At 37.4% G+C, this 23,605-nt stretch overlaps 1 pseudogene; it reads right to left on the bottom strand.

The window, feature by feature from the left end:
* Positions 1–22,289: 22,289 nt before the first annotated feature.
* Positions 22,290–23,016, bottom strand: LOC100988276 (large ribosomal subunit protein uL16-like; annotated as a pseudogene).
* Between the last annotated feature and the right edge of the window lie 589 nt (positions 23,017–23,605).

Below are 23,605 nucleotides of genomic sequence, written 5' to 3' on the forward strand. Positions count from 1 at the left end.
GCTGGGTTTGGTGGTGTCTGCCTGTAGTCCCAGCTACTAGAGGTGCTGAGGTGGAAGGATTCCTTGAGCCCAGGAGGCAAGAGTTTCAGTGAGCTGAGATGGTGCCACTGCACTCCAGCCTGGGTGACAGAGTTAGACCCTGTCTCACAAAAGAAAAAAGAAAAAAAAAAAATTAGCCAGATCTGGTGGCGCACGCCTGTAGTCCCATCCACTCCAGAGGCTGAAGTGGGATGATCGCTTGAGCCTGTGAGGTGGAGGCTGCTGTGAGCCATGATCACGCCATTGTACTCCAGCCTGGGTGACACTTTCCTAGATAATTTGAGACTTCTGCACACCAAACAGGAAAGCAGTAAAGAAAAATACCTATGTTATGCTAATTCTTCAGAGAATTTAGGCCTGAACAACCAAAGGAAACAAATTTTACATCCTGGGGCAGGGTGATACAGGCAGAAGTAGCAACTAGCACAAAGTCCCTGATGAGAAAATGAATTAAATGCCCTTATTTTAAGAGGAGAAATCACGGTCCTGGGTAGGGAAGATTATACAGCAAAGCTGGAGCTCCAACCACAATATTTCCACTTAAAGTACATTTCTCAGCCGGGCGCGGTGGCTCAGGCCTGTAATCCTAGCACTTTGGGAGGTCGAGGGGGGCGGATCATGAGGTCAGAAGTTCGAGACCAGCCTGACCAATATGGTGAAACCCCATCTCTAATAAAAATACAAAAAAAATAAAATTAGCCAGGCGTGGTGGTGTGCACCTGTAATCCCAGCCACTCAGAAAGCTGAGGCAGGAGAATCGCTTGAACCGGGGAGGCAGAGGTTGCAGTGAGCCGAGATCATGCCACTGCACTCCAGCCTGGGCGACAGAGTGACAGTGAGACTCCATCTCAAATAATAAATAAATAAATAAAATAAAGTACATTTCTCTTCCTAACAGAATGAAATGAAACTTCCTAAAAATGAGAGGTAATGTGTATGGATTATGTGATCTACATAAAATCAAATTTACCTACTTAAATATCTTCAATAATTCCCATGATAAAAGAAAAAAGAACATCCTATAAAAGACAGGAGCACTAAGAAAATGGAATATCAAAATGTCATGTAGAGGAAGGTCAGTTAGTGATACAGGAAATGTTAATGATATATTCTAAAAAGAGGATTTACAATGAGTATGTAGTTTGCCTTTGCCTTATGATCCTCCCCAGAAGTTGTTGGTGAGTCTGAGCTATGTAGACTTTGGAATGGGGAGGGGTTGCACCCTCCTAGTGCATACACCCCAGTGGGGTGTATATGGCATACGTTCAGGAGGTGAATAGACTCGCATGGAGTGTCATAACCCTTAGAGAGTGAGGAGGACATCTGTGCTGGGAGGTGGCCTGATGTTGGATGTGGAAACCCAAGCAGAGTGAGGAGGGCTTTTGCACAGGAATTTTGTCTGGTTCAGGGTGTCAGAGCCTGAGAGGGGCCAGGAGGATGTCCGTGCAGCTATCTGCCTGGTAAAAAGTATCATATCCCTTGTAGAAAAAGAAAGTTATCTGTGTAAGAAAAAATGGTGATGGTAGCAGGACATTAGTTACATACAAGGATATTGATAGAATTAGTAAATACATTAAGTATAATGAGAGCTAAGTTTCTTACTGTCAATGAAAAGAGGTACCAGTAGGAAAAGGGAAAAAGCTAGAATTAATCCAGTAGTGTTAGATAGGAATTGAAGATATCAGTGTTATGCTCTAGATCTACAGATAGGTAAGTAGATTAAAAAAATAGATGTATATGTGTACGTGTGTGTGTGTGTGTATATATATACGTATATATATACGTACATATATACTTATATATGTGTGTATATATATATACGTATATATATACGTACATATATACTTATATATGTGTGTATATATATATACGTATATATATGTACACACACCTGTATTCTCTTAGCTTGGACTGCTATAACAAAATAGTATAGACTGGATGGCTTAAAAAACAAAAATGTATTTCCCACACTTGTACAGGCTGGTCCAAGATTAAGTTGCCTGACAATTCAGTTCCTGGTGAGGCCTCTCTTCCTCATTTGTAGACAGCTTCCTTCTTGTCATGTCATCACAGGGCCTTTCAATGGTATATGCACATGGGGTGAGAGATTTTCTCTCTTCCTCTTCATATAAGGCCCCCAGTCCTATCAGATTAGGATCCCACAATTATGACATCAGTTATTAATGACCTCTTTAAAAAGGCCCATTTCCAAATATAAGCACATTGGGAGTTAGGGCTTCAATGTGTGAATGGGGGGAGAGACACAATTCAGTTCATAACATATATATGTACATTTTGTACATGTGTGCAAATGTGCAACCAGCACCCAGATCTTGACTTCTAATATTATTTTCTACTAAAAAGAACCAGAACTCCTAGGAAAAAAAAAAAACATTGCTGACTTCAAGCATGGAGAAAAAACAATACAAGATGAGCCTGAAATATATTTGTGTGAGAAAGTCAAGAAATGCTCAACAAATGAGAACATGTCAAAAGGATAAAGAAGCCAGATTGAAAGGGCTCCCAGTGGCCATTTCTGGGATAATTTGAGCCTAAAAATAAATTATCATATAAATTTATTATAATCTATTGAATAAAATAGGAATCTATGAGTCTATAATAATTAATTAAATAATTATATAGAGTGGAATCTTTATAAGGAAGAGTATACTTACATCATTCACAATGAAGACTTTCTCTTCCCTTGGGTTCATCCTCTCTCGGTTCTCCTCTGCTGCTGCCCTCAACCCCTTCCTGTTGATATTCCCTGGCCTCTGATCTCAGCCCTGAGCACTTCTCACATTAAACAGTCAATAAACAACCAACCTTGAAACTTAGGAGTCCTCCTTGATTCTCCCTTCGCCTAAATCCCTGCATCCAAAAAGTAAACACATCTTATTTTCTTAAACCATTCCTCAAAACTATTTTGTAGTTGCTAAGTTTGTGTTATGCATTTTTGACCTCAAAACTTTTCCATCTATTCCAGCCTACCTACTTCTGCATTAATACAAGCCTAAATTACTGCCTCCTTTCCAGCCTCCCTGCCTCTAGTTTATTCATTCTGCCATTCATTCAAGTATATATTTAACTTATATTATGCATTAGGACAAGACAGCCCGTTCTCACCCTCAGGTAATTTATAGCCTAGTGGTGACTAATGAACTAATTTGATAAATAATTACAAAATTAACCTTGTAAGTATAATTGAGATACAGATGCAAAGGAGAACTACAGGAGTTATGAGAAGATATAACCAAGAGAAAAGTTCTAATCTGGAGGATGAAAAAGTCATCATCAAGAAAGTTGTATTTGGGCATGGTGGCTCATGCCTGTAATCCCAGCACTTTGGGAGGCTGAGGCTGAGATCAGGAGTTCAAGACCAGCCTGACCAACATGGAGAAACACCATCTCTACCAAAAATACAAAATTAGCTGGGCATGGTGGCGCATGCCTGTAATCCCAGCTACTCGAGAGGCTGAGGCAGGAGAATCACTTGAACCCAGGAGGCGGAGGTTGCAGTGAGCCCAGATAGAGCCATTGCACTCCAGCCTGGGCAACAAGACTGAAACTCCATCTCAAAAAAAAAAAAAAAAAAGAAAGAAAGTTGTATTTGAGCTGTGGTCTGAAAACAATAATGGTTTTTAATGGTGGGATGGTTGGGATAGAAAATTCCAAATAATAAACACTGCATATGCAAATTCATCAAAGCAAAAAGAAGCAAAGTACATTCTAGAAACCAAAATAAGCCAGCCTAGCTAAAGAACAGTGAGGGAGGGATAGAGAAGAGGTGGATTTGAGAGATAGCTGGGAGGTAAAATTGACACGAGTTTGGATGCACTGGATCTGGTGTTATCTGGGAGAGGGAGGTATCAAGGATGACTCTTGAATTGCTGATTTTAGCAACTAGTTAGATGATTATGCTATTTGCTTTGAAAAAGAACTGGAGCGATTCCAGGCTTGCAATGGAGGAGGAGGAGAAAGAACATGTTTACTTTCAATTTCAGGTAGAAAAACTTTTATCTGCCTATGGAACTACTTAGAGGAGACAAATGGAGCTCGGAGGAGGCATGTGATAGATGTGTAAATTTGAGGACAGCTGTTGAAGATAAGAATTTTCTGAGACAGAAGAGTCAAAGAAGCTAAAGGAAGGAAGCCTTTCTAAATGCAGGAAGTGATTAAGTCTTAATGTCTGCTGACACATCGGAGAGAATAACTAAAATTCATCTATTGGAATTAACCATATGAAGGTCAAATTACTTCAAACTCTTAAACATACCAGTCAGTGGGATGGCTGGTAGTGGGGGGTGCAACACTCTCATGGGACATTCCTGATTGACTCACCTCCACCACAGGGGACTTATTCACATTATTTCTCACTGCCCCACCTACCCATGTTCCCTCAGAAATATTACCTTTACTCAAGTCCTGATTCAAATTTCTCCCCTGAAGAACATTTTTGCCTTGTGTTTTTATTTACAGTGCCCATCACTTTTAATGTTCATTGTGATTTTTATATATATGTTATCTCTCCCTATAAAAAATATTAGCTCTTTGAGGGCAAGGATCATATTTCTGTCATCGTTGCTTCCACAGTGACTGGCACATGGGATATAAATATGAGTTCAGTTGTACTTTTTAAATTTTCTATTACTCATGAGTTGCTTTTCAATGAATTTCTCATTATCCTGTTTCTCTTTTCATATGCATTTCTGAAAGAGGCTGACAAGATGTTTCCCAGTGAGCTTTGCCAGGTGTCGGCATATTCGTGAAGTCACCATGGATACAAGTTCTGTTCCTCAATTTTGTAAGTCAAAAAATCTTAATTTCACCAGTTAATCTAGTGGTGACCAGATTCTAGAAAGTATTCACAACAACTGAGTTTATAAAAAATGTATATATATACAGATATATATACACATATGTACACACACACATACACACACACATACACTCCCCCCACACACAAATCTGAAGATAGCATACATTCATATGTTAAATATTCCAAATTAAAGAATACTTTGAATGTTTATGAAACGTAGAAAAAATAATATACACATTAAAATATTTAGCTTGTCCATGATTTTCATATTTGATGTTTTGAAAAAGGGAAAGACAATGATAGAGAAGGCAGAGTCCATAGATACTGTGAGAGTCGTGGTAAAGTAGGAAGAACATAGTGCATCTGAAATGAAACAAACCAGGGTACCAATTCCAACTATGGTTCTTAAGCAATATTTTTTATCCTTAAACTGGGAATCACAAAGCCTACCAAATAGAATTATTATGAGAATTAACTGATTCGATTTATAAAAAGTTCCAAGCGTGCTATATTATATGGGTTGAGGCCTCTGGACTCAAACTGAAACATCGGCTCTTCTGGAACCTTAAAATAAGAACTACACCATCAACTCTCCTGGGTCTCTAGCTTGCCAACTGCAAATCTTGGGACTTGTTAGCCTCCATAATAGCAAGAGTCAATTCCATATATATATGGAATATATAGGATTTTATATATATATGGAATATAGGAGATATATCCTATTGGCTGTGTTTCTCTGGACAGCTGACTAATATACATATCTTGAGAGAATGAAAGAGTTTGATGAGGGTCCTCCTAGTGTCATAGTTAATGATAAAACTCACTGTAGATTATTGTCAATATTTACTATCTCAACCAATGCCTCCAGATCTCTTAATTGATGTAGCATGCTAAAAGCATACATTTACTAGAAACATTTAGCAATATTTAGAAATTTTAGTCAGCCATTGAACGTTTTCCAAGGTACACAGGTAAACAAATTTCTGATAGCAATACCTATTGCTACTTTTTTCCCTCCCTGACATATCCAGTTGTAACATTTCTTTTTCATATTTGCGGCATTACAGTCATAAGGAAATGTTTAATCCATCTCAAAAGTGTTCATTAAAGACACCGTAGAAGCTAAAGCATGTGTTTTTGAAAGGCAGTGATTTTTAAAATGTCTCCCCACGCACTCTCTCTGCACACATGGGCACGCACACACTTGCACCATCCATAAAATGTTTAAATGAGAAAAGGAGCGTATTTTATTTGGAACTAAAATATACTAATCATATCTTATTGAAAATACTTTAAATTTTACTTAAAGAGCTTTTGTCAAAATCTGTGCCACACTTTTTTTTTCCTTAGTTACTGTGGAAATTTTTTTCTGTAGAAAATATGTAAGATGCTACCTATGGTTAATTTTTGCACAGTCTTTTGGAATTTTAGTTAACAGATGAGCCACAGTATAAATTTTTTTTACTACAACAGGGCTCCAAAGGCAATATGGATTTGAGAAAACTACTCAACATTTTTATATATGTTTCAGTCAATAATACAATCTTTATTACAAAATATAATTTCAAACATGATAAAAGACAAATTTATAAACTTACTCTTTTTCTCTCCCTTATGTCTAAAGGAAAATAAACATCTTTCCTTGTCCTTGTTAACAGATAATTTTCACACAATGGTAAAATCATGATGCTCACACAGATATAAAAATAAACAGTTGTTCATTGCTATTTAACTCAATCTTTAAAAACAGGCAGATATTATAACTGGTTCAAACAAGAACTCATGACCAGATGCATTTATAGATCAGGAATATTGAAGTAAATGTGCAGATGGGTGCATAACTGTTTTTCCAGAAGGAGGGGAGGGAAAATTGCAGTCAATTAAACCTCTCTCCAGAAAGGAAAAATTTCATATGCCTGTAGACAATAATTTTTTTTTGCATTATTATCAGTTATCTACATTTAACACAGTGGTAAAATAGCTTCCAAAGAATCAGAACCAGATAACCTGAAGAGGTATTCTCTAGGGCCTAACAATCTGTAGTTGTCCACTGAAGCACATATTTTTCTTTACATTCAAAAATGTGATGTGTGCCTGCAGTCCCAGCTACTCTGGATGCTGAGGTGGGAAGATGGCTTGAGCTCAGGAGTTTGAGACCAGCCTGGGCAACATAATGAGACCCAATCTCTTAAAAGATAAAAGAAAGCAAACCCTAACCCTGTCTCTACAGCTGTCAATGAGCAAAAATATTGGCATTTAAATGTGTTTTCGTTGTTTGGCCATATACTAACCAAAAATTTCATAGAGCTTCAGAAGGATAACTTAAAGCCTCATTCCTCCAACCCAGCCAGAGAAATATAGCTTTTAAAAGACTCAGATTAATTCTTTTAAAAGGCCCCAACTGTTCAAAGTTTATGATGTTGGAGTCAGTGGGGCAGACAGGGGTAGCGGATGGAAGCTGGCTGGAGAGAGAAAGAAGGGAGATGTTGGAAAGAAAGAGGAAAAAGGGAGATGTTGATGCCCTCTATCACTTCTCTGCCTGTCATTACCTAATCCTGTCTCTAAAAAATAAAAATAAATGTGGGCTTTGTTATTTAGCACAATCGTATTTATACATGAATCTATTACTTTTATACCCAGTAATCCATTTTTTAAACTGTGGTATTTTAAAATATATGTAACATAATATTTACCATTTCAATCATTGTTAAGTATAAAATTTAGTAGAATTAAGTGCATTAACATTGATGGGTAACCGTTACCCAATCATCCATTTTTTTATTCCATACATTTCCAGGACCTTTTTCCAGGGCAAACTGAAATGAAGTAGTAAGAGGAAGAAAACTGTAATACATTTTATATAAAGAAAGCTTCTCCTTGTCAGCGGATATTTTTCAAAACATCAGTCTATCACTAATACATTGTTATTGGTGACATTTCATATGTTCATTAAAATTTGCCTGAAAAATTGGTTTGAACTTGTGAAACACAATAACAGACCTGGGATCTGAGGCTTGTTTGCGAATGTAAGAATCTGTTTGTAAAAGGCCACCTTTCAAAGCATCTCCAATATGTCTTTTTCCTACTAATATAAAAGGGTGGACTCATTGCTAGACAATAGTAATAAATAATTTTTTTAAAAGCTAAGACTCCATAACAAAGAGAATATGTGTGGAGGTCTTTGGCTGTAATGGTGTTTCCTGATTACCTCAGTCCAGTCACATTTAGAACCTGTCATCATGCCTGTGGGGTTTCCTGCCTATGGTTTTTTCAACATTAATAAATCATTTTACTGATTCATAGGACCTTTTCTCAGCTTGACTCTCTGTTTCCTGATTGGAGCCCACTGCTTCTGAATCTACCTCCAATCAGAGTCATATAATCATTAAAAGCAACAACAATAATAAGAGCTAGCATTAATGACATGCTAGGCCTTTAATTCTCCCAATAACCCCATTGCAAACTTATAGATGACATGATTGAGCCTTTGATTGGTTAAATAATCGGCCCAGTCATAAAACTATTAAGTGGTTGAACTTTAATAGATAGGTAATTCATTCAGGCTTTTATTAAATGTTGACAGGCAGTCACGGACTAGATGCTAGAGCACAGAGGTAAAAAGATAAGAACTCAGGCCTTACGTGGCACAGTTGTGCTTAGAGTCAAATATGGTTAATCAGGTACCTGATGGATCTGAACTGGAAAAATTATGATTTGAGGAACTTATAAGCAGTTTTTAACCCTTTCAGGCGAATAATGAAATATCTTTAACGAAATTCTCTACTCTTTTCTTAAAAGTGACCTTTTGATGATACCCTGTAGTCAAGAACTGATAAAGCAACTTCCCATAAATTCTTCTTACAAGTCCTGATCGTTGATAAGTTGTTTTAAAATCAGATGCTTGAATCCACGTATAAATGCAAATTGCATGTGCTCTCAATATTGAGACAATCTTTTGTACTAAAATTTGAATTTAGATCAATCTGTAACTGAAGATCATTATTTGTTCTTGAGACATCTATGTGTTTTTGCCCAAGAAGTTCCCAAAAGGCTATATTCGCCTAAATCAATAACAGGTTAGACACACAAAACTGACCTTCTCTTCTGCTCATAACACAGTGAAGTTTCCAACAAGGAATTGGACTAGATTTGGAGAAAGGCTACTCAGAGTAAGTGGTTTTTGTCCTAAGAATAGTGTTATTAAAGGCTGAATAACCTGGGTTTTGGATGTTTAATGTGAACTATTGTGAATGTCTTGATTAGTTCTTGCTGTTAAGAGCACACTTCCTGGAAGAAAAAGGATAGACTTACACTCAGTCATCCAAGGAATTGGCCTCTGATTGGAAAATGTTTATTCCTCTCTTGGTCCAAGGGCAGTTGGGCGTAGATGGAAAGGTGTAGAAATGACTGCAGATTCACATGGGTGAAAACTAACCTTCCATCTCTTGAAGCCCACCAGCAATAGATATGGACTTTGCAAATAGGGTTTGTCCCGCGGGCTCTAAAACTTCAGGAGGGGTTGCTGATTCTATCCCATACATTCAAGTATTCCCAGGCCTTCAGTAAAACTTGGTTCAACTTTGGAGCTTAATTTTAGTTGTACTATGGGGAATAAGGAGCATTGCTTCTTCTACAAGGTTAGAATGGGAATATCTGCAGAGGTACCATCAGATTTTGGGTGTTCCTGAGGGAAAACAATCATAGATTTTTACGTTTCTTTCATTTGCATATTTCATGACAATAATTTATTTAGGTTTCTTTCATTTGCTTATTTCATGACAATTATTTATTTTTGTTTTGAAAATGTTTATTATGTTTTTCCCCTAAGCAGACTGTAAACTCGTTGAAAGAAAGAACCATGTGTCTGGTTTACTGTTGAACACCCATGGCCTAGCACAGTGATGAGTACAAGAGAAATGCTCAAAAAATCTATTCCTTGAATAAGACAGAGTTATTGAGAGCAAAGGCAGCTGTAAGACGACAAGACAAGAAATCACTGGAAGGAAAAGGAGAAACTAAAAATGCAGTTTGCTTAATTCTGGAATTGAGATGGGTAAATATGCATAGGGATTTTGATTACTGAAAACAACCAGAAAAATCAAGTCATAGATCAGTGTAAGTGTGCCTCCATGAGTAAGGGATAATATATTGCCACTCAATAAATTAAAGGGGTGGCGGGAATCCCAAAAGTAAGATGTCTTTATGAATTCATTGCCCGAAATGGGTCAGGTCACTGTGTTTGTGGTAAATATGCATATGCATGAGCCTAATAAATTTCTTAGTCCTCATATTATATACTTATTCTTAAGGCAAGGACCATGTTAATAATCATAATTAGTAGACAGCATGAACTAGCTGGTTTAAGATAATGTGTTGTTTTTTTTTAAGGAAGGAACTTAAGAGAGTTTCCACTACCCATGTGAAATAATTACTAAAATTCATTATTCTATTGATCTAAAGAGTGGGATTATGACATTTTACAACCCAGTACAAAACCCTCTTAATATTTTCATCAATAATAGATTCAGTCATCAAAAATTTATCATCTGTGACCAGGCGCGGTGGCTCACGCCTATAATCCCAGCACTTTGGGAGGCCAAGGCAGGAAGATCACCTGAGGTCAGGAGTTGGAGACTAGCCTGGCCAACATGGCAAAACCCTGTCTCTAGTTTAAAAATCTAAAAATTAGCCAGATGTCATGGCACACGCCTGTAGTCCCAGCTACTCAGGAGACTGAGGCAGGATGATCGCTTGAACCCGGGAGGTGGAGGCTGCAGTGAGCCAAGATCGCACCACTGTATGCCAGCCTGTGCAACACAGTGAGACTCATCTCAAAAAAATAAAAACAAAAAAAATAAAAAAAGATTTATCATCTGAGGCCAATGCAAGGGTACTTCACATGCTAGCAAGTCATTCCCTATTTTAAAACTATAATGATAAATTCTAATGTGATTGTTTAGCCATTAAATTTCCTGATTTTAAAAGTATTAATCTAGAATAATGGTTTTTGCTTTGTTTCTTATATTTCTTCCAAAATCTAGACTCTGAGTATTTACAATATGGATTTAGCTGTCAGTATCTGAGAAGCAGCAGAGAGCAATTGATTTTAAAATTACAAAAACATGAATAAAAATATTAGGTCATATCTATCCAATCTCTAAGCAGTTTTACAGAGAATGATAACTATAAAGGAATTAACATCAAGGGCATTGTTCCCTGAGTCTTTAATTCATCTTCATTGTTGGAGGCTGCCTTGTAAACTAAATTGAATGCATAGGTGTCTGCTTCTTTAAATCCTGAAGTCAGAGCTGTTCTGCAAATGGCACCTTTATTGTCTTCATTTTAGCTGTTTCCTCTCTCTTATTTTTTTCTTTTTGTCATGTCTATTTGTTATCTCTCCAGTAATCAATTGTGCCTTCCATGTTCTATAAGTTAAATCAACAAATATGATTTGGTAGATTACACAAATGGATTGCTTTGTGAAAGGTAGAAAGCAGGAATTTGCCACCTCCCTTAATAGATTTTTCAGAGAATTTATCCACAGAAGAGCATTTATTTTCTGTGGCTTAATCTTCTTAAGGGTACCATCAACATTCTCAATAATTACTATACTTTAGTTCACTTGTTTGATTGCCTTTTGTACACTTTGAGGAAGAACAATACAGCCTGTTTTCTATTGTGTTTTCCTACAGTAATTCCATATCTGTAGAGTAGGCTCCCAAATATCTTCTTGAATACAAAGGACTCTATTCTTCCATTCAATGTGAAAAATTTGTACAAATAACTACCCATAAACGTCACTCGAATGTGAGGAATAAATAGCTCCCTTAAAATATCAAACACATCATTTAAACTTACTCCCATCAATGATTTTAAATCTGTTGTCACACTTCAAACATTTGAATTGGAAAATTTAAGTAATAATATTATAAAATATTAAAGTCCACAAATTTCCAGAAGACTTGACATAGTTTTCTAAAAGTTTTAATTATGACAGAATTTATACCTTTTTAATTGGACTTTAAAATGACTCAGTAGACACCTTATCCCATTTGTGAATTTGTAATCCTGTTGCAAGAGACAATTGAATTGTGCCCTGAAGAGATATATGGTCAGACACAATTGTATACATTTTTAACACATTGACAATATTATTCTAAATTATCATGCATTTATCTATATTCCACATACTTTTATTTTAGTCAATATGCAATTCAGTACTTATATTTCAAGGATACAAAATTTGATCATATTTTTCTATATAATTGTTTAAATAAGTCTGATTAGGTTTATATTTCTATTAGAAAGCATATGTTTGAATAATAGAGCCAATATTATGTTTAATTTTTAATTGTAGGAAGTCATTTGTAGCCACTAAAGGTTGTTGCAATTTGTCTAAATAGCTATATTACTTTCTTTCTTTCTTTTTTTTTTTTTTTTTTTGAGATGAAGTCTCGCTCTGTGGCCCAGGCTGGAGTGCAGTGGCACGATCTCAGCTCACTGCGGGCTCCGCCCCAGGTTCACGCCATTCTCTGCCTCAGCCTCCTGAGTAGCTAGGACTACAAAGGCCCACGACCTCGCCCAGCTAATTTTTTGTATTTTTTTAGTAGAGACGGGGTTTCACTGTGTTAGCCAGGATGGCCTCGATCTCCTGATCTCATGATCCGCCTGCCTCGGCCTCCCAAACTGCTGGGATTACAGGCGTGAGGCATCTCACCCGGCCTTAACTTTCATTTTAAATCAATTGTAACATCTGCCTGGTTTCCCAATACCATGAGTAAAATAAACACTTTATTTAATATATTGTTCATGCTTATATCTGCATGAGAGTCAGAATTTTACGTTTTATCTGAAAATTATTACTAACAGAATTTTCCAAACCAAGATTATTGTCATAAATTGTATTACCCAGAAGCAGATGCTGAGGTGGAGACTGGAGTATAAGATGTTTCTTAGAGAGTAATAGAAAAGTAAAGAGAGGAAGCAGAACTGGGCTGCAGAACGAGTGGAATTGCAAAGCAGTCCTGACTGCCTCTGCCAGGCCAGTTGTAGCCCATTAAAGAGTCCCATGCTAGCCGTCTACCTCGCCTGCCTTAGTCATGTGATGCGAGCTTCCCAGAGAAGGCTGTGACCTCAGCCAAGGAAGCTCCCTACCCCTAAGACAAATCCTGCATTCTCCTTCTTTCTCTTTCACACGTATAAATTTGCCTAAACGATGCCTGCAAGCCACCGCATAACCTTTGACTTGCACTTTTTGTGTGTTTCACAAAGCTGAGTGAACTAGCGAGTTAGCAGGAGTCCTCCTGGAAACTATTTCTACATGGGACTGCTAGGCCAGCAGTAACACAACTGCACTTGGAAATGACTGTAAAGCACATAAACACAAGCCCCTAATTCCATGCTCAGTGTATCGCCTTAAACAGATTCCAGAAATGCTTGTAGCCTCTGCCAAACCACAGGCACTAGGGAGTGTTAAATAGGAGAAGCAATGTGACTTATCCAATGGCAGTTTTTAAAAAAATCTTACATTTGCCAAAGTCACAAAAGCATATATCCATGTGAACACATGGCAAGGGCTCCGAAGGAGCTTACCCTGAAACTGAAGCATCATTTTCTTCATAGCAAATCTATTTCTAAGTATATGTATGAGTTCAGTGTCATAGGGGAGTACAGAAGATAGAGTGAGTAATGCCAGGAAAACTTTACCAAGGAGATGATATTTGCTCTTGCTAGGAAAAGAGGAGGCAGCAGGTAGAGAGAAAATACTGGACTTACAAATCAACAGGAAATACGTATAATGAGTGTAGCTTTAAAGATCTGGTTTGGATAAACATTCTAAATTTGAATGCTTATCTCAATCTCTAGATGTTTTCTGAAAACCAACTACATTTAGAAAATAGGAATGTAAATATTCTGAGAATAGATTATTTCCTCTGTGAACTTTTGCCTGAAGAACAAACTTGCCTTGCTTCCCAGTGGGTATACAACAATAATCTGGGCTAGACTTCTCTTAAAGGAGACATAACAAGCTATCAGTAATATTCCATTTGTAATATTGATCAAATAAATAGTGTATCTCTTTAATTCCTCTCCCAGACTCTCATTCCTTTACTGTTGTTGTTTCTTTACTTCTCATTCTCCCTTTTTTCCTTTCATTTTTAATGCACCCCATTAAATAAAAATCCCAATTCTCCTCCCTTCCCACCCTTTCCTAATATGGCCTCTGGAAAACCTCCTTCAGTAAAGAAACTCCTATATGTCCTTTATGTCTTCCTGCCATAGCTTTGCCTTAATTGAGATCTGCTTCTTTTTCCTATTGAGAAAGATTTTTTTTTAGCTCTTAAATTTAGGGCAACAGTACAGTTCATCATTCTAACTGGAAAATTTCAAAGAGTGAAAAGCGGGATGTTGGGGGGCAGTCTGTTTATTATAAGGCTGGGATCACAGGCATAAACCTGAACTGCCTGGGACAAGCCAAGATGTCTGTTACTCTACCTTAACCACGAACATGAAATTAGAGTTGGGTCAGAAAAAAAAGAAGTAAAGTTTCTTAAATCTCCATCGTCACTTCCAGAATATTTTTTCACTATTATTTGACAGTTCATCACCCAGATAACTGTATTGCCAGTCTAGAACAGGGGTCAGCAAGCTACAGCTTGCAGGCCACGCCTGTTTTTACAAATAAATTTTTATCTGAATACAGCTACAGTCTTCATTTGCATATTGTCTGGCTGCTTTTAGCTACAGTGGCAGAGTTGAGTGATTGCAACAGAGCAGAATGGCTCCATAAAGCCTAAAAGATTTACTGTACAGTCCTGTAAACAAAAGTTTGCTGATCCCTGGAATCCACTGTAAGTGGGGGTCTGAGCATGTATGTGTCTATTGATCTTACTCATCATGTATATCAAAACGACACATGAAGCACAGAGTAGATGCTCAGTATTTGTTTTATAAATAAATAAAATGTAAAATAAAGCTACAATAACTAATATGCATGAACAGACTGATCTATTGAACAGAAAACACAAAGTCTCCCTCATAGTTACCAGTATTTAGCATAGGTATTTAGTATTTAGTAAATTTTCTACAAAAGAAAAAAATGGCTTACGAAGTAAATAAACTTGAAAAAAATTAAACTGTTTGGAAAAATTATATATTTACCTTAGCTATTTTGTGTGCAGAAAAAATGTTTTCTAGTTAGATTGGGAACATCTGCCACCACACTGATGCTCTCCTCTTTGAACTGCAGAAGTAACTCTGCACCCCTGCTCTGGCTTGAGCTCCTCCTTGTTCCACACACTCGGGCTCTCACTCCACTCATTTTCTTTTCTTCTTTCTCCAGGATCTTCCATCTCTACCCCTCCTAACTCTTACTCAAGAGGCAATGGTTATATACAAGGGCTTTTGAGTCAGACTTCCTGGGTCTGATCCTGGCTCTAACTCTAGCTAGTTAATCTTGGGCAAGTTTTTAACCTTTCTGTCCTTTACTAGGCTTGTCTTAAAAATAAGGAGAGCTGTCTCATAGATGCCTCATAAATTTTTTGTGAGAAGTAAACACAACACTTCATATAAAGTGCAAGAACACTAGCACATAATTAGCACTTGATTTTTAAAAAATAATCGTAAAAAATAAAATTATATTTAAGACTAACCTATCTTTACAAATCCAAATGGTGTATGACTCTATATCCCTCTTTATATGCCCTTCTCTTCTCAGACAAGTTCTTTGAATGAGTAGTCCTAATAAATTCCAATGCTCCTTTTTACCTCCATCCTTCCACCAAATTGCTCTTCTCTCAAGGGTCCCTGGTGACCTAATTTCCAACATCAAGGAAAATGTTTCATTGCACATTTTTAAATAAACTGCTGCATTTTCCTGTTAGCTACTAGATCCTTTTGAAATTCTCTTCTCTCTTACCGTCTGTGAAAATAATTTCTTTTGATGATATACTGAACTATCTGATTAGTCTTGGTCTCCTCTGTGAGCCCTTTTGCCTCTGTTAAAAGATGGTTAATCTCCAAAGTTCTATGTAAGTTCTCCTCTCTTATAATTCTATTCCCTCTCACTGGAAGGGTAGATGAATGCCTCTGACTGTATCTACATCAGAGGATGTATCTTTCGATCTCTGGAGTCGCATGTGCAAATGCTTCTGTACATATCTGATTGCTTACATCACAGATCTTTCACAACCATCATATCCAAAACTGCACACATCATCTTTTACCTCCACCCATTATTGCATACTTTCATTAATGGTCTCACTAGCTACCTAACTGGTCAAGCCAGAAATCCTGTGGTCCTATTGCTCCTTTAGTGCTACTGAAGGAATTCTATCTAGAATGAGAAAACTGTGTATTTTGAAGCCAAAACAATCTGGCTTAAATACAGCTCTTGGACTGCTTAACTGGTATTCTTTGGCATGTGAAAAACATTATTTGATCTTCAAGTTCCTCTTCTATAAAAATGGGGCAGCAGCCAGGTGCGGTGGCTCATGCCTGTAATCCCAGCACTTTGGGAGGCTGAAGCGGGTGGATTACTTGAGGTCAGGAGTTCAAAACCAGCCTGGCCAGCATGGTGAAACCCCATCTCTACTAAAAATAGAAAATTAGCTGGGCATGGTGACGCTATGATGTAGTCCCAGCTATACAGGAGGCTGAGTCAGGAGAATCGCTTGAACCTAGGAGGCAGAGGTTGCAGTGAGCCGAGATTGTGCCATTGCACTTTACCCTGGGCAACAAGAATGAAACTCTGTCTCAAAAAAAAAAAAAAAAAAAAAAAAAAGTGGGGCAGCAGTACTAAATTCACGTATTTGTGGGGGGAGATTGAATGGTAATCTGCCACCACATGAATGCTCCCCTCCCTCAATTGCAGAAGAAACTGCACCTCTGCTCTGGCTTGGGCGCCTTCCTGTGCCAAATATTCAGGCTCTAACTCCATCCATTTTGTCTATATAATATAGAAAAGCACTTAACATGAAACTCATAGTAGATTTTCAAAAAATACTAATTTGCCCTGCCTGTCTTCATTAACCACACATCCAGTTCATCACTTTCTCTGTCTTCTTTCTATATGGTTTTCAATCCCATTTTTTCTTTTCCATTCCTATTGCCACTACCTTAGAGCCGCCCTTCATTGTTGCTCACTTGAATCAGCAACACCTTCAACTAGTCTCCTGGCTTCCAGTGTAAACATCCCCCAAATCATCCTTTACCTTTAGAATGTGCTTTTTGAAAATTTTGAAATCCTACTTACATCTCCTTTCTTTCTTTCTCTCTATACCAAAATTCCTTGAATGAGTTGTGTCTGTGCCCACTTTGCCCACTCCCATATGCTCTTAAATCTTCTAATTGATTTTTCATAAAACATGCTTCTATTAAATTCACCATCATACTTTACACTGCACTATCCAGCCTGTATTCTCAGTCCATTTTATTATCACTGACCTGTCAACATTATTGAACTCATTAGCTGACTTTCTGCCCCTTGAAATATTATTTTTTATTCTTGACATTTAAAATATAACATTATCTGGGTTTCTCTCTCTCTCTCTGGACTCTTTCTCAGTCTCCTTGATGTTTTATCTTCATTACCTGATCTCTAAATATGGAAACCTTCTAGGACTTTTTCATTCAGGATATTCTCCCCATGTCAGTATTCAGTCTTTATGGGATTTCATCTAATCTCATAGTATAGTATAATATCCCATCTATATGCTGAGGATCCCTGCATTAATACATTCATGCTGATCCTCTCTCCAAAATTCAGACTCATATAACCAACTGCCTTATTTATATCTCTACTTGGATGCCCAATACCAATAATCACCTCAAGCTTAAGTATCCAGATCTGAACTACTAATAACTCTCCACCACCATCACCAACACAAAACTGTCATCCACAGTCTTCCTATCTCAATAAATGGCAACTCTAGGAAGGTGTATTAGCAGAAAGTGGAGGTTGTGATGTAGATGTAGTTAAAAATTAACCTGTGTTAACTAATTATAACCCTAGTTAAAACCAGTCATCTGCCAGGTGCACTGGCTCACACCTGTAATCCCAGCACTTTGGGAGGCCAAGGTGGGAGGATCACCTGAGCCTGGGAGTTTGAGACCAGCCTGGGCAACATGGCAAAACCCTGTTGTTTCACCATTCAAGATTTTTTACGTCTATGGATTAGATTAGTAGTATTTAATTTTCCTTATTAGCTTGAATTCAATGAATCCGTCTTAATTTTGGTTCTTTAGGTGGAGGGAAGCCTATATATTAATATGCTAATTAATTGGAAGTATAATCCTAGGGCACTAACAGTGAGAGAAGAAGAAAGTGAGGCAAAGAAGATTGAAAAATAAATGCAAGGGGATATATTATCTATCGCTATCTGACAAGCCTTAAAATGACATGTCTGGAAAACTTGTGTAATGAAACAGTCCATTGGCAGGAAAAATAGGAAATTTATCTGCTGTCTCTTTTGTGTCTCTTACCAACTATTGGTCAAAATTTGCCCTGGCCTGCCCCTCTTTGTTGTGTCCTGGTCCCTATGGCAGCCTCTGGTGAAGTGAGATCCCAAATTCTGCAGTGGCAGCTGCAATGGGGATAGTAATACAGAGTCTGAAAGCTAGGCAAGTCCAGGAAGCTCTGAGGAGACATGTGGTGTGGACAGTGTTTGACAAACCCCCATATAAGTCCATCAGCAGATTTAATAGTTAATGCCTCCTAAACACCAATGGAATTTATTTCTCCTCTCAGCAAGAACTCAGATCTATGCTTCAATACTTTCAAGTAATGTTTTAATTAGAAGAAAACAGTAATTTAGAAGTACTATCTGGCCAGGCGCGGTGACTCACACCCATAACCCCAGCAGTCTGGGAGGCCCAGGCAGGAGGCTTGTTTGACGCCAGGAGTTCGAGATCAGTCTGTACAACATAGGGAGACCACATCTGTACAAAAAATTATTTAAAAATTATCTGGGCATGGTGGTGCACAACTGTAGCCCCAGGGTACTCTAGAGTACACTTTGTACTCTAGATGAGGTGGAAGAGTCACTTGAGCCCAGGAGGTCAAGACTGCAGTGAGCCCTGATAACGCCACTACATTCCAGCGCAGGTGACAGACTGAGACCCTATCTCAAAAAAAGAAAAGAAAAGAAAATCAATACTATCTGATAGCTGTTATTTTTTAAATGAATATCAACTTATATGTTGCTTACAATTGTGGAATAGCTTGAAAATACATAGGCATTTGGGACTATTAGTTCATTGTTTTATGAATATTCACAGTTAGAGTTTTTCACTCATTTCCTAAATTATTTCTCAAATAAGAAATAACCTGATACTACATTTTATTCTAACCTTACTTTTCAATCTCTTTGATGTTTAGAATGTTGATGACTAAGGCAAATTTCATGACTTTTTAATATCTAATCATAAAATTTTTCCTCATAAAGTTTCAGTTTGTACTCCTGTAGCAAGGATTTTTTACCATTTCCGTTTTAACTATTTTTGGACCCAGCTGACTAGAATAATATTTGTATGTGAATTAGCTGTGAAGTCTACACAGATTTACAAATAAAATATCATTGTTAGAAAACTTGGCCGGGCGTGGTGGCTCACGCCTGTAATCCCAGCACTTTGGGAGGCCGAGACGGGCGGATCATGAAGTCAGGAGATCGAGACCATCCTGGCTAACATGGTGAAACCCTGTCTCTACTAAAAATACAATAAATTAGCCAGACATGGTGGCGGGTGCCTGTAGTCCCAGCTACACTGGAGGCTGAGGCAGGAGAATGGCGTGAACCCGGGGGGCAGAGCTTGCAGTGAGCTGAGATAGCGCCACTGCACTGCAGCCTGGGTGACAGAGCGAGACTCAGTCTCAAAAAAAAAAAAGGAAAACTTATTTTGGCACCAAATTTTATGGCAGGCTACTACTGAATGGTAATGTTACTTGTTTTAAAGGTACCTCAAGAATAAATGAGTCCACCTAAGATATTTAAAACCGCACCTTTGACACAATCTGGTATTAACTAAAGAGTAAATCTAAATTCTGGAATAGATGATCAATATTAAAAAGTGTACAGTTTATTTTACATACAAATAATTGAGTTACTTTAAGAAAAGTACAAAAATAAATATTAATATCTATTTAAATTATACTGACAGGAAAATTTTTGATATTTTTTAAGTGATTGTAATATTAGTTCAATAAATATCATCCATTAGGCCCAAAGGTTTGAAATAGTGCTTATAATATGAAGAACTTTCTTTAGAAAATTCTCAATTTTCACCTCCATTTAACATGTTCTGTAACATTCTCTTTCTTGATATGAAGGCTGATTACAGAACTCCTCCTTGTTTTACACAGTAAATGTGGAACTAGCTGTGAATATAAATTTGTTTAAATTAATAATTGCCATTCAATAGCCTTCTGAGTTCATTTCCATCAGATTTATTTAAAATCGTTTTTAGAGTACAGTAATAGTGAGAGTTGAGTTTCACATATAATGTTCATGAGGGAACAAAATGTTCTCAAACACAAATTTTGAAAGCAGTCTTACAGTTTCTTGTATTGGCTAGATCATGCAGATAAATTTTTATGAGGGTATCACTTTGATAGGAAAATATATTCAATTATTACTAATAACTTCTTTATATATAAAAGACAATATTTCATTTGCTTTTCCTAAACCAAACTGGTGCATGCCATACTTGGTCATAGTAAATAAAAGAAAAGATAATATCAACATCTTTCTTCTAGTGAGCAGAATTCAGGAACGTTCTCAACATGAATACATTGTGGTCAGGTTTATAGACAGGTTTATTAGGCAGTAGGTTTAAAGAATAGTCATATACTATTAATACCAAGTGGTGATAAGCAGCGATAAAATAGCTTACACTACCCAGTTCTGTTATAGAAACAAAAAAGGCACATTTTATTACTTCCAAAAGTGTATCTCTTCTTTTTGAAATGGAGTTTTGCTCTTTTTGCCCCGGCTGGAGTGCAATGGTGTGATCTCAGCTCACTGCAACCTCCACCTCCCGGGTTCAAGAGATTCTCCTACCTTAGCCTCCCAAGTAGCTGGGAGCTACCACCATGCCCAGCTAATTTTTTGTATTTTTAGTAGAGATGGGGTTTTGCCATGTTAGTCAGCTGGTCTTGAACTCTAGACCTCAGGTGATCCACCTGCCTCAGCCTCCTAAGGTGCTGGGGTTACAGGTGTGAGCCACCTTACCCGGCCAAGTGAATCTCTTTTTATAAACCATTGTTTTAAGGTAGTCTCTTGTTTGATGTTTCAAAGTAATTCACCTATTTTAGTGGCAGTAACTCATTAGCCCTATCGACCTACAAAGATTTCTGGTAGAATAACATCAAAATAGTAAGAATAGTGTTGTTGACATTAGGCTAAGTACACAAATAAAAAATAAAAGATTAATTTAATATTGCAAAAATTTGAATCTATAAAGCAAGAGATCCTAGTGAATCTAACTAGCAATTGAACCAGCTGTAGGCAATGAATGCCAGATTCAAACTAAAGAGTAAAGACAAATTACAAACAGTTCGGAGAAGGATTTTTATAGACCACTAGGTGCCACTGTTTTGTGAAAAACTTATTAAATGATATAATGGAACTCTAACTTATATTCCTTTTTTAAAAAATCACATCTTGAATTGGGATGTTGCTATATCATAGTTCTAAAGTGAGTAAATTTCTTTGTCTCTGGGATTAGTTAAACTCACAGCAAAATGAAAGTAATACAGTATTTGAAATAAGTTATAAAGCCCAAAATTTATCATTATCAATGTAAATTTTTGGCTATTAAACTTGAGCCATCATTGATCTGGAAACAGTGATTTTGAACTGAAAGCTTAAGTGGTTTGACTGTATGTAATAAGAGGGCTGCATATTACTTGGGCATATTACTTGGGCCCAAAATACTTTCTTTGAAAAAGAAACATGATTGCTCACAGAAATTTAGGAATGGCACCACCCATAAGGTAGCGTGAGAAAATTTCTTGCAGGCAGCTGTCTTTAATCCATCAACTGGCATTGATCTCAAATTAGATATAAACGAGTCCACATCAAAACTACAGAGGAGGAGATCATCTTCAGAAGTAACCAACCTATTGATATTAAAATACAGAAGACCCTTTTATTTTAAATATGCTGCATTTTAAAGGATGATTTTACTTATTTTCCAAAATGAACCTAAGCAAAATCATTAATACAATCCTTTAGTGTCAGGCAGAGATACAACATTTTTTTCAGCACTTATGGAAGTTTGGTGGAAAGCTGTAATAGATGAGTTCTTATTCTTTTATTTTTCTTTCTCTCTTTCTTTTTTCTTTTTTGGCCAGTAAACAGAATTTATTAGTAAGCATAAGGCAGATCGGCATGGCCCATGCCGATGGGACTTTTGACAGTGCTGCCAAAAGCCTTCATGAGTACAGAACCTGTCACTTGTCCAAGGGGCTGTGATTGGGAACTTACTTGACCCCACAACCATCAGGGATGAGGTGCTTCTCGGCCACTTTGTCTTCAAATTTGTCAGCATTAAACTTGGTGAAGCCCCACTTGTTGGAGATATGGATCTTCTGCCATCCAGGGAACTTGAACTTGGCCCTGCGTAAGGCTTCAATCACATGGTCCTTGTTCTGAAGCTTAGTGCGGATAAACATGATGACTTGACCAATGTGGACCCTGGCCACAGTACCCTGGGGTTTTCCAAAGGCCCCTCGCATACCCATCTGGAGCCTTTCAGCCCCAGCACAGGGCTACATCTTGTTGATGCAGATGACATGGATGGGATGGAGCTACACTCGGATGTGAAAGCCATCTCTGCCCCAACTTTTCACCATGTACTTATTGGCACAAATACGGACAGCCTCCAGGGCTTCAGAAGACAGCAGCTCATATTCATCAGACACCATGTGGCCACAGAGTGGGAACTCATCCACTTTTGCCTTCTTTCGACCCAAAGATACAGATCTCAGCAGAAACGAGACTTTGGGTATGGCTGTTTTTTACAATACCAATAACAAGGAGCAGGATGGTGGCCCCTGGCGACACAGGAACTTCGCCAGTGCGTGGAAGAGACAGTGCACTCCTATACTTTTCAACTAACGCTAATATCTAAATATTTACAAAGTATTCCTTTGAATAGACTAATGGCTTTCCAAATCTAACCAAAGTAATTAAATGAACTAATGTTGACTAACAAGCTATCATCTTTTTATTAGACAAATGATGTCTAATAAGCTATCATCTGATTAATTTTTTAGATACTCAAGCTAATATACTGTTGTAACACAGGATACTCTATTAGTTATCTATTGCTGTATAACATATCTCAAAATCTAGCAGCATAGAAATAACAAACATTTATAATTATCTCACAGTTTCTGAGAACCCAGAATCCAGAGTGGCTTAGCTGGATAATTTTGGTTCAGTTTTCTTGGAGGGTTGTGGCTAAACTGTCAGCCAGGGCTGTAGTCATCTCAACACTCAGCTGGAATCAGATCCACTTTAAGGTTCATTAACGTGTTGTTTGCAAGTTTCCACTTCTCTCTGGCTGTTGTTCAGAGACTTCAATTACTCACCATGTAGGATTCTCTATAAGATGGCTTATAGTATGATAGGTTGCTGGCCTGAGAGTGAGCGATATGAAAGAGAGAGAGTGGGCACGCAAGGCAGAAGTCAGTCTTTTTATAATCTCATTTAAGTGACATACCATCTTTTATTCATTAGAAGTTCA

Source organism: Pan paniscus, chromosome 6, assembly GCF_029289425.2.
Source record: "Pan paniscus chromosome 6, NHGRI_mPanPan1-v2.0_pri, whole genome shotgun sequence".
NCBI lineage: Eukaryota > Metazoa > Chordata > Mammalia > Primates > Hominidae > Pan > Pan paniscus.